Source organism: Diachasma alloeum, unplaced genomic scaffold, assembly GCF_001412515.2.
Source record: "Diachasma alloeum isolate Michigan unplaced genomic scaffold, Dall2.0 Dall_scaffold_00395, whole genome shotgun sequence".
NCBI classification, from domain to species: domain Eukaryota; kingdom Metazoa; phylum Arthropoda; class Insecta; order Hymenoptera; family Braconidae; genus Diachasma; species Diachasma alloeum.
Genome location: NW_021680534.1, coordinates 1 through 13422, shown reverse-complemented (window position 1 = coordinate 13422; position 13422 = coordinate 1). Strand labels below are relative to the sequence as shown.

General features: G+C 38.5%; 1 long non-coding RNA gene across 1 annotated transcript; it reads left to right on the top strand.

Annotated features, from left to right (window-relative positions):
• Nucleotides 1-1494: 1494 nt before the first annotated feature.
• LOC107041959 lies at nt 1495-3853 on the top strand. Its single transcript, XR_003783112.1, has 3 exons — nt 1495-1574; nt 3390-3543; nt 3602-3853. It is a non-coding gene; the product is annotated as an uncharacterized LOC107041959 (long non-coding RNA).
• Nucleotides 3854-13422: the final 9569 nt, after the last annotated feature.

Here is a 13422-nt window from a genome sequence, read left to right as displayed (position 1 = left end):
AAACAATTATTTTTCTTACTGGCCCCTGACTTTCATGGCGATTTTTATTTTTTTGTTACAAAGATTAAGGGATGAAAAAGTGTTATTTAATGGAGAATGTAATTCTCCGTCGAACTGCCCTTTTTTCATCCCTTAATCTTTGTAACAAAAAAATAAAAATCGCCATGAAAGTCAGGGGCCAGTAAGAAAAATAATTGTTTTGCGGCGCACAGTGACTCCCGGTAATTAAAAATTCACTTCTCCCCTCCTAATTGAGATTAAGGGATGAGAAAAGGGCAGTTCGACGGAGAATTACATTCTCCATTAAATAACACTTTTTCATCCCTTAATCTCAATTAGGAAGGGAGAAGTGAATTTTTAATTACCGGGAGTCACTGTGCGCCGCAAAACAATTATTTTTCTTACTGGCCCCTGACTTTCATGGCAGTTTTTACTTTTTTGTTACAAAGATTAAGGGATGAAAGAGGGTTAATTAATGGAAAAATTAATTCTCCGTCGAAATGCTCTTTTTTCATCCCTTAATCTCAATTAGGAGGGGAGAAGTGAATTTTTAATTACCGGGAGTCACTGTGCGCCGCAAAACAATTATTTTTCTTACTGGCCCCTGACTTTCATGGCAGTTTTTACTTTTTTGTTACAAAGATTAAGGGATGAAAGAGGGTTAATTAATGGAGAATGTAATTCTCCGTCGAACTGTCCTTTTTTCATCCCTTAATCTCAATTAGGAGGGGAGAAGTGAATTTTTAATTACCGGGAGTCACTGTGCGCCGAGAAGAATAGTTATTTGTGTCACAAGGCCCGTAAGTGGAGGTTTGCGATGAGTGCTGCTGACTCACACAAATCGCAAAACGACACTACGGACCGAGTGGGACATACTATTTTTTGTCTTGAAAGCCCGCGGGTGTGCGGGGGGGGAAGAGCGGGGTCCAGGGGCCGCTGGCCCAGGTGGGGGGTGGCAGTTGGGGGGGGGAAGCCCCCCCCCCTACTAAAGAAAGACCAAATAAACAAAATTGAAAAGAGGGAAATGATAAATTATAAATTCTAAATTAACGGACCGATCTAGGATGAAAAAATAAAGTAGAATGTGTCACAAGGTAAAATTCAACTATTTGTGCTGACGTACTTGCTGCGTCGTCACTGGTATTATTCACTTCACTAAAATAGTTATTTTCATCACAAGGTCCACAAAGTATTTTCTGACGAATGTGATTATACAAAGCCACATTCGTCAGAAAATACTTTTGGACCGTGCGATGAATGCAATTTTTCATCAGAAGGCCCGTAAACCGCGATCAAACCGAGCGAAGCGAGGTTAGAATTGCGGTTTACCGGGTCTTCTCACGAAAAATTATTTTTCTCACTGGCCCATGACTTTGTCGTAGTTTGTATTTTTTTGTTACAGAGATTAAGGGATGCGACGGGGATCGATTGATGGGGAATTTAATTCTCCGTCACACCCTCTGTGTTTCATTCCTTAATATTAATTAGCCAGCAAAAGAATCACCTGAAAAACATTAAGAACATGTTGAGGACGAGGAGGACATCAACTGCCATCCGAAATTATCCACCCCCAGGTACTTAGCCGGAATAGGTCACTAATTATAAAAACCACCTTATGTACTCGATTGTACATCGTTAGTACATGATTGTACTATGAAAAATTTTGTTTGTACATTCACTCATTAATTAATATCAATTTTTTAATTTTTGCCATGACGCTGGCCGGAAGGAAATCAAAAATTGCTTGNTTTTTTTTGACAAGTTCTGTCAAATGGCACTGAAGGACAGCAATCAGGGCCAGCAGAATATGAATATTGGTGATGACCTCCTGAGAGACAAGGATCGGTCGATGTTCAGCCAGAAGCTGACAAATTGGGCAGTGAAGAATTGGAAGAGCCTGAAGCACAGTTATCGATGATCTATTGATTGTTCTACGAGACGAGGGGGATTTGGACCTTCCTGGGACCGCTGGAGCCCTACTTGGACATGGGCCGGGGTCCTCAGGGCCCCTTCAAGTGCACAAAGTTCCGTACGATTTTCGAAATGAGGGGGAATTGGAGAGGATTGACATTTGGATCAAGAAAGAGGGGTCCAGTGAGCCCATGTGGGCTAACGAGGATAATGATTCTTCAGAGCCATTACAAAGGCAAATTCAATGGGAGCTCGAGTCTGTCAGAGGCTCATGGCCACTTGTGACGAGTCTTATGGATAACAAAGAAGTTCTGGGGGTCAAACTGCCGCTTTTGTACGTGGATACTTTCAGGAACTTTGATGAATCCACAGCGGATAATCCGGAACAATAAATTACGATGGTAAGGCGTTTTGAGGATTTTTTAAAGGTGATTTGGGGGTTGAGGGAAGAGGGTGTTTTTCAGGCATTGGCAAATAAGCGGTTATTGGGGTAAGGGGTGGCTTTGAGGGAAAATGTCAAGAGACGTTGTTCGAAATACAGCCTAAATCTCCATATTGGTCACGGTCGACTAACTCGGCCATCTCCGAAAATCTCCGTGAACTTTCGGGTCAACGGACACAGGTCAGCGCGGCACCCGGAAGAGTCAGTAGTGTAGAAGTATCGTTACGATAATGATCTAAAGTATTCAGTCAATCAGTATTCTAAATTTAATATCTTTGTTCAGTACACCAACTTGTTGATTAAGTTCAGTATAATTTCAGTGACTCAACGAGATAAAATGAAAAGACAATTATCAGTGAAAATTAGACATTCAACATTAATTATACCAAAGAGTGTAAGGCAATAGTGACAAGTGGTTCGATCCCACGAAAATATATTGAGATTTTTTAATAAACCGCCTACCATAATTTTCCCAACATCTCCCTCCACATTTTCATCCCACATCCACCCTAAAACTAGTTCCTCACCAAACAGACGTTTTTTGGTGGGCACTTTGTGAGCTAAAAAAAAGATCTCCTGTTTTTTTTTCGTACATCTCGTGATTTTGGAGATATTTGGATAATTAGGAGAAGGGGAAAATGGAAAATAGGAAGATGAGATGAGTTGTCATGATTTGGGGAGGGGGCGGGGAGATATTTGGGAAATATCTCTGTAACTAGTGGATTTTAGGGGATTATGTTAAGAAACCTTTTTTGGAGGCCGTGAAATTCTCTACAAAAAAGGTTTATTGATATTTTTTGCTCAACCCCTTTGTGCTCAAGATATTCGCGAAATAGTAGGAATCAAATAAAATGAGTCATGTTAATTTGAAGATGAGTTTGTGATTGTCTTTTTTGTGGAGAAGCATGAGAGCTAGACTAGGCCAGCAAATAACTATTTAATGTAAATGAGATTAATTTCCTTTTCGCATTTGATCTTTCAATTGTCCTAATTATGTGTCTTGTTTTCACACAAATGATTGATGTTTTTTGTTTAGGTTTTGCTGCATCACTGAGTAACAGCATTGGCAGTATATTATCAGGATTATGGAGAAAAGACGTATAAATTCAGTACATCGCTCGTGGAATAAAAGATCAGAGGAGTCAAGAAACAAAACTTTGGGGATATAAATACCTTCAGATATGCCAAAGGTAAAAATCATCATTATTGAACCTATTCAAAATTTCTTTTCTCATAATTGCATTACAGGGAAATCTGAAAGGAAGCTGGGAGACCGCAAGGCAAACAAAAAGGAAGAGGACACCTAGTTCTAAAGTGTTACAGTGCTTTTTTTCCGACTCATAATTTATAAATAAATTAAAAACAGAAAGAATCTACGAAGTCTATAGGAAAAATGATGATGTAAATGAACGTTGCATATATAGGATCATTTTTTTGGATCATAAATAATTCAGTTACATACAAATATACAAAAAGGAGTTTTTTCTCTCATGACAATGAGTTAAAAGTTTTCATTCCACCCAATTAAATTAATATTTCAGGCAATTGTGATTCCACCTTAGGAACGAGAGACTTGGGGAGAAAGTCAGAATTTTCCAAACTAAAGTCAACACAATTCAGCATCATTCATTTTGGATTATTTTGTTATTAAAATTCATCAATAATTTATAACATGAGTTCCATTGAAATCAGACTGGGAATCCCTATCGGTAATTTGTGATTGTAAATTCACTTCTACAAGTGGAATTTTTAGTTACACAAACTTGGCTTTCACTTTTTGTACATCTAAAAGTATGTTTAATCAACCAATATTCAATCGCATTATGTTCGGAAATAGATATGTATAGAAACCATGGTACAGAACGGTATATGAGTGAATTTTAATTTTTCATCTGCACTCAATCAACTATAAATCAATGGATTACCAACGAAAACATAGAATTCACTATTTACGAACTTTTTTAGTTGTAATGAACGGCTCATTAGCTCTCATTAAAGACATCTCCATTGACTTTACCTATGATCACACCTGAAAAAGTACGCCTGTGAATGGTGATGGAGTGGGGGTTAAGCAAAGTGTGGCTCAAGGAGAGGGCTATAGACGCCATGTTCATTTCGGAGCACAGTCGAGCAGGCATGCTGTATTGCATTTTTGGAGTAATAACCATCCCAGATTCATTAATTTTATAATATTCATCATAAAATCATATATTTCATTTTTTGAAAAATTTGTATTCTTCGTGCGAAAATGTCACGAGTTTTTGAAGAGTATGCTGTCATATGGGAAGAATCTAGTTGCTTCCCGTTTTCTCGATATTACACGTGTTTGTTAACTTTTTCCTATTTTCTTGACAGTTTCTTCGATAGCTCTCTCGGAGGTAAGGATACTGAAGTTCCCTAGACGGTGTTTATATACATATATCCTTATAAATCAGAACACTTGTATTGCAGTTGAAGAAAACATGGTCGGTGATTCTCAAACGAATTTTGGGACTGAAAGTCAAGTGAGTTTTTTGAGAAATGTTTTAACCACTCCTCGAGAGTGGAATCATGAATTGCAAATGGGCAATCGACCATTAGAATAATTATTCCCCAGTTGATCAGAATAAATGTTGGACTAAATTTTACAGGAGTATACGTCAAAGAAAATTCTACCACCGGAGGGAATTGCAAGGACCATGGGCCATAATCGTACCTGTTGTACCAATATAGGCGAAGTCAAAGCTCTCATGATGAACTGGAAAAAAAGACAAAAATCAGTTCAAATTTTGAAGGTGAGTTTTATCGAGAGCTTTTCCTGAAATAATCTGGTTCTATTTGATTTGAAGGGTCTCAAATGTTCACATTGCAGGTCAGTTTGATAATTTATGGTTGTAAGCAGTATCTATTGATGTTTATAGTGATGATGGGAGTAAATCCATGCAACTTGAATAACTGTAAGTGAAATTATCTAGTTGCATTTCTGCTCATTAGCAATATTCCAGTATAATGAGATCTTGTATTAGCATGGGAATTTCATGTGGCATTTAAATATTCAATAAATGTTTTCCCCTCTTAATCTGAAGAATTCAATAGCACTACTCATTACATTGCCTCACATTTTCTAGTCCTATACATAAATATTAAAACCGTCCCTTCATTTGTGTCATTGGATATAATATCATTGGACGACAATTCATAATTACTCAAGCATTGTTTGCCAGTTTTAATAAATAATTGAATATAAGAGTGGATTGTAGTGTTATAACTTCATATTTCATAACTTAGCTAACATTTAAAGAAGAATCGACGACGATTTTCATTCGCATGGGGTGTGTAATTTGGTTTTTCCATGATAGAAATGTCAAAAATAGTTTTAACCTCAAATGATCAAAAAATATAAATAACCGTAAAAAATCGCAAGTTAAATGTGTGAAAATTAAATAAGCGTCAATTTTTCGCTATTGTCTGAATAAAAATGTTGATAAAATGTACCTTAACATATTGAAGGCTTCCAAGGCCTGAAATAGTATATTTCTAACCTAGGGAGGGAAAATAAATGATCCTCAGCCGCCAGTGCAATTACTAGCCGAGCCGAAGGCGAGGTTGGTAAGCACGCGGCTGAGGGTCCTTTATTTTACTTCCCGTGGTTAGAACGCGATTTTCCGTCTTGGCGTAGGCGCAAAGTCAGAGTTCCCTCCCGCGAAGCGGGAGGGAAATGTAACTTTGCGCCCGCCGGGACGGAAAAAAAATAATTGAAATTACCCAAGTCGCTCCGACTGTGTACAGTGGTAAAAATGATTCCATCATTACCAAAACAGACTATCGGTCGACGAAAATCTTATTGAAAGTAGTAACTGAGATATACTGAGATTTTAATCATTTATTGGTATGTAATTAGTGATTTACAATTACGAGATTTTCGTCATGGTATTTTCAAAGAGTATAGCTTAAACAGAGGGGCGCAACACTAGACAACGGAACGAGGGAATGAGTGTGTTGGTTCATCAGTTAGCATGTGGTCTGTGTTTTCATTCACATCGTCATGATCGTTCTCATTTTGTAGGGAGTTGTTAGCTTATAAACTTTGGTGAGCTATTTTTTTTTGGTAATGATGGCTTGAATTTGATGTCAACCATGAAGGTGACTTTATTATAAACTGGGGGTTATTATTTTCAGGTATCCAAAGACTGAGTTGCATCATGCCACGGGAGAGTTGTGTGACAGTGCAAGAGGCAGTTCAGGCAATTGAAGCCAACATAGATTATTTTCGAACAAATGTCTTCCCCATCAGCACTGCCCAAGTGTGGAAAGAAATGAGCACAAACTATTGTAACCAGAAATGGAAACCTCTCACTTGGTATACAAATGTAACGGACGATAGACGTAAAATTTTAACTATTGCTCGACAGAATAAGAGTATCAACTTAGCCCCTTCTAAACCCGCTCCAACTATTGACGAGACCGTAAATGAGTCACGGGATGAGAGGTCGTACCAGGAGGAAACAGATTCCGAAGTGGATGAAAATGAAGCAACATTCAGGTTAACCTTAACGCCAGAGGTATGGAATCAGATCAAACCCATTGAGTTGAAGAAATCAAGGAGCACCCACACCTTGAAGCCACACGTATGGACGAATGTTATCAGCGATTTATTTTATCAGGAATATGGAATGCCATGTGCATTTACCTTCAAACGAGGAGAGGTTTATACATCATCTAGCAGGAAATATTTCATAAAAATTGTTGGACATTGTCGTGATCACACGTGCGCCAATCGATTTATAGGCATTGCAGATAATGAACCCTGTCCTATCACCGGTCAGTTGACGCTGGTCATTAGAACTAAGGATACGTATCGTACAAAACATGCACCTGTCACTCGTCCATGCAATGGTGAAAAGAGGAAGATGATCGGGATGAGAGCTCAAGCTGAAGGCTGCTACAACACTAGAAATAATATAGTACGTGAAACCACGAAACAAGGACAGCCGGTGGGACCAACTGTTCCTTCACTAGATGTCATTCGTCATGCTAAGCAGGATTTTGTTCGAGAGGACTTGGGATTGGGAAAAAGAGAGAAGAAAGACCCAATCCACGTAATCGAAGAGCTCCAATTCCAAAAGCCATATTTTAGGACCATCACCCATGTATCTGCTTGCCCATATTTCACGGTTTATGGTACAGAGGAGCAGATTGCTTCATACAGACAGTATTGTCGGATCAACAGACAAAAATCTGTTATTACTATTGATTCATCTGGGAGTATGATTCGAAAATTGGATCGGCCCATGGGATTGAAAAGTGGACATATATTTTTATTCTCAATAGTGATAAATTTCTCGAAGACCATACTCTCAGTATTTCAAATGATATCGGAATGTCAGGAGTCGGAAGTTGTTGTGCTGATGCTTGGTGCATTTGTACGACGAGCTAAGGTCAAACCAAAGCGGTGTATATCGGATAATTCAAAGACACTTCTCCTAGCTGAATCAATAATCTTCAATGGGTGTACAACAAACCAATACCTAGAGAAATTATTTATTGCTGTTGATTCGAAGACACTTACACCTAAAACAGTGGAGACATTTTTGTTCACGGACGTGGCTCACTTCATCCACGCTGCAAGCAGATGGGATATCTTCAACAATCTGCAATTATCAGCAGTGAAAGATTTTTTTATTAGAGCTTTGGCTTTGATGGTCGATTGTCAAACGCTAGAGGACTTCAAGCTATTATTCTATTTAACCTGTTTGGTAGCTCTCCAGAGCCATGAGGATTCCCAATTGACCTCACCTTATGCTGCAAGTGTTCAGGATGCTCGTGTGCAACTGCAGAAATTCATGGCAGCTCGCCCTCTTGATGAAGAGGGATTTATGGATTTCAAGGCTATGCAAAAACTTGAAGATTACGATCCTGAGGTAACGATCGAAGAAGAACGCGAAAGTCCTGAAATTACAGGTTTTATTGATGGAATCATTGCTAATGCTCGAGCAGTAACTTCAGAAGGTAGTGAATTAAATGCTTATTATTTGCCAGGACTCATCAAGGATTTGAGACGTGTTGAAAGAGAATTTTTGTTGTGGACTGCAGTTGGCAACCCATTTTATATGGGTCATCATAGTTCAAGTTCCTCAGAAGCTAATTTTAGTATTCTCAAGGACAAGGTCTTCAAACAATATGGATTGCCTCAGCGCGTGGATAATTTCCTTGTGATTCACCTCAAATCCTTGATGGGAGAACAAATAAACTTTAACTCGAACTTGAAACATTTTCTGAACCAAGATAAGTACGTTTCCAGTCCTGCAGTCAAAGATCTTTCTTCAAAAAGAAAGAATGATGCTGGAGGAATTACCCCTGAGAAAAAAATTGCAAGAAAGAGAAGGCATATCCAGGATTGTCACGATGGGCTTGTAATTGAAGAAGCGAGAGAAAATTCCGAAGAAAAAAAGAGAGATGGTATTTCAGAAGAGACAATGAGAGATTTTGTTTCAGGAGAAACAGAAAGAGATTTTGTTTCAGAAGAAACAGAGAGAGATTTTGTTTCAGAAGAAAAAAAGAGAGATTTTTGGGACGAGACGATTGATGATGAATGTACAAAAGGTGGAATCAGTTTACATAGTACTGTGAGTGAAGATGATTTTTTTTGTAGAGAGAATTGGCGAAAAAAAGGCGAACCCTTTTATTTTTTGAACAGAAACAAAGATAACGATAAGAATGAGCATAAAGATCCGAAATACCAGAATGACAGTGGAGAAAAAAACTCTAGACAGAATAAAACGACTGATGAGCCAGTTCAACATAAGGATGATAACAGTTCGAGTACTTCGAATAGGAATATAGATGAGGATCGGCATCTAGGTGACTGTACAAAACCAATCCCAAGTCACAGTGAAAAAGAAGAAGAATCTGGTAAACCACAAAAAGTTTATGATAATGTAATCGACAAGGAAATTCCACCAAATGACCTGGATATCGACAGTGAGGCACTCATAGATTATCCTCCGATATTCAGCTCTTCGAGGATGGATGAGGGGCCCAGTGTCGAATTGGACAGTAGGAAATTCAATAGTTGTTCCGGAACTGTCATTAATTCCACAACAGCTGACAGCGACCAAATTCATCAGCACATTCACTCCATACTGACCAAAGAGGACTTCAAGAATGTTTCATTAGAACATGATTATATCAATATACCTCCACTGAATGCTGCAACAAAAGTGAAACAATCTCGTGCTAAATTCTTTCGCGACTGTCCAGAAATTCTGTACCGTGATCCCAGGACGAGAAACGTAAAAACGTCACCACATTTGCTGCCACACGCTGGATCCTGCGGATCTGTAGTGATTGATCGTAAGACATACGTCGTTAAGAACTCATGTCCATTCGATTCACTTGTGCAAGTCATTTACGTGGCTGCGTTGGACGATAAATTTTATCAGCTATTCCTGGAACAGTCGACGAGCCCTTTGGCTGAATTTATTTTGAGTTTTAGAGACAAGGGACCGTGTAAAGAAATCTACACCAAACGAGCACAGCTCTTGCTCCCACTCTTTCCTCCAAAGGCCAACGAAGAAGTTCTGAGCTCGGAGTTTGTGAAGACAATTAATGCTCATGGAAGTCCAATCTCGTATTGGTCCAGGTTGATGCGTGATGACCCTAGTGTAATAAGAAGTACCCGCTGCCCGAACCCACAGTGTGAGGATACACAGAGGAAAATAAGTTCCTGGGCCCCTGCCATTCATTCAACTAAACGCTATGGATACAGTCGCCTACAGAACACATTGGAATATTACCCGAAGCTTTGGAACATCCAATGTTCTTGCGGGGCATCCAAATACGAGGAAAATGTTTCCAATGTCCATGTTTTCTTGGAGCTTGATCTGAGAGAATCATTTAAGGATTCTGCTCAGACTTGTCAACTTTATGACGTGCCTCTAGCATTGAAATTCAATCGTGAATACAGGTATGATGTCGTTTATCATTGACTCATTCAACATTGAAAATGATTGAGAATTGATTAAATAAAACTATTGATTGCAATAATAATCATTTTCAGATTGGTTGGAATAATTCATTATGATGCAAAGGGTGATCACTTCCTTGCCTATTGTCGTCGAAAGTCTGGAAGCTGGGAGATACATAACGGGCTTCTCAGTAAAGTCCAGCCATTGAGAGGAAACCCTAAAATACAACCCGATTGTGCTATTTATATTATGAATGAGTATGAAACGTAACGAACAGTATTCTCGAAATTTCGCGGTGCTCTATCTTGCCAAAGTTTGTAATTTATCAAGAGTTTATGTGTAATAATAGAGTTATTACTAATGGTTATTTGTTGGAGGAAAAAATGCAGCAAGGATAAAACGTCCTTAGATTAATGATTCAAAGATGAAAATTTGTCATATTTTATCTCACTCATTGTGTTTCTTGTATGATTATTTGCTAATAAGTAACATTGAAAGGAGTTATTGAAGACTTTTATCTTGAATAAAATGTATACAGACTTTCCTAAAATCAGTAGTTTTTTTTTAGGTAAAACCATTAATTATCCATCATATTTAATTTATTTGAACTTCTAATACATTCTTTCACTAATGGAAAAACTTCAATCTTGGTTAAAATACAAACTATTATGTTGTCCAATTGAAATAATTCAACTAATTGTGTGTAAAAGCGATCTAATAAATCGATCTCGTGAGTGTAGCACTCGTGTCCACCATTTCAGATTCAGATGAGTAGCAAAAAAACACCCAGAACTAGGTGTCCTCTTCGTTTTTATTTGCCTTGAGTCTCCCTTGAAGATTAGCCTACAATGCAATGATGAGAAAAAATGAATGTTGAATAGGTTCAATAATGATGATTTTTACCTTTGGCATATCTGAAGGTATTTGTATCCCCAAAGTTTCGTTTGCTTGAGTCCTCTGATCTTTTTTTCACAAGCTCATTTGCATTTGTACATCTTTCCTCCATAATGCTGATAATATACAGCCAATGCTGTTACTCAGTGAAGCACCTCCAAAACATAAACAAAAAAAACATCAATGATTTAGGTGAAAGCAAAACACATAATTAGGACAATTGAAAGATCAAATGGGAAAAGAAAATTAATCTCATTTACATTAAATAGTTTTTGCTGATATAATATTGCTCTCATGCTTCTCCACAAAAAAGAGAATCACAAACTCATCTTTAAATTTACAAGACTCATTTTATTTGATTCTTACTATTTCGCCAATATCTTGAGAACAAAGGGGTTGAGAAAAAAATTCCAATAAAACTTTTTTGTAGAGAATTTCACGGCCTACAAAAAATGCTTCTTAACATTCTTTCCTAAATCTTCCTAATTTTCCAAATACCTCCAAAATTACGAGATGTACGAAAAAAATAGGAGACTTTTTTGTAGCTCACAAAATTCGCCACATAAAACATTTCTTGACATTTTCCCTCAGAGCCAACCCTCACCCTAGTAACCTCTTATTTGCCACTCCATGAAAAAAAAAACCCTCTTCCCGCAACCCTCAAATCACTTTTTTAAAAAAACCCTCAAAACGCCTTAAAACCCCTCTTACCGTCGAAATTTCCTTTTTTGGATCATCTGCAATGCATTCATCAAAGTTCCTGGAAGTATCCACGTCCAAAAGCGTCCATGAGCCTCTGACAGACTCGAGCTCCCATTGAATTTGCCTCTGTAATGGCTCTGAAGAATCATTATCCTCGTTAGCCCACATGGGCTCACTGGACCCCTCTTTCTTGATCCAAATGTCGATCCTCTCCAATTCCCCCTCATTTCGAAAATCGTACGGAACTTTGTGCACTTGAAGGGGCCCTGAGGACCCCGGCCCATGTCCAAGTAGGGCTCCAGCGGTCCCAGGAAGGTCCAAATCCCCCTCGTCTCGTAGAACAATCAATAGATCATCGATAACTGTGCTTCAGGCTCTTCCAATTCTTCACTGCCCAATTTGTCAGCTTCTGGCTGAACATCGACCGATCCTTGTCTCTCAGGAGGTCATCACCAATATTCATATTCTGCTGGCCCTGATTGCTGTCCTTCAGTGCCATTTGACAGAACTTGTCAAAAAAAAAACCCACACTCTCGTCGACACTATTGTCGAAAGTCTTCTTAAAACTTATTATCTGATGATCACTCACGTCGATTAATCATACACAGCCTTATCACAAATTTTCAAATAATCGTAAATACTGTCATTTGAAGATTATCCCCACGTTATTCAACAATAAACTCATCATAACATTCTTGGAGAGGTTAGAATCCTCGATGCCTTGACATATCCCAATGTGATTACTGGTGACAAACATATATGTCCACACATGTTGCAAATGNCACAGGAACCATTGAGAGCAGCTGGTCGGAGGTGGGGGAATCAATCAAAATTGTTTATTTGCAATTAATTGAGTAATAATGAATGTACAAACGAAACAAAATGAAATTCATGATGTACAAACGATTTCCTATCGAATTTACCCCTAATCAACCCCTATCAAGCAATTTTTGATTTCCTTCCAGCCAGCGGCATGGCAAAAATTAAAAAATTAATATTAATTAATGAGTGAATGTACAAACAAAATTTTTCCTAGTACAATCATGTACTAACGATGTACAATCGAGTGCATAAGGTCGTTTTTCTAATTAGTGACCTATTCCGGCTAAGTACCTGGGGGTAAATTATCCCTGTGACAGCGGGACTGCTACTGCTCACTGCTAAGTTACCCGCACAGGCAGTTCGGCCAGCCGTCAGATTCGACCATGGCGGCATCCCTCCGTTGGGGTCGAACTACTTTGGGATCAGTCCAACCAAAGAGGATAGACCTGAGTAGAGGCCCGGATCAGAGATAATAGGGGAGATTGCTCAGGCTTATGGGAACTGTTCGATCAGAGTTTCATAGCGGTGGCGCGCATGAACTAATCGAGAGGCCGTCTCTGTGGGTAAAGAAATTTTCATCTATTACCATGGAAACAGTCGATAACAGGGATGCGTTCCCAATCTTAAATCCAACATGAAACCTCCTTTGCATTCACTCATCCGCTTGATTATCCCATTTTCGTTCATACAACTTCTTATTGTCTT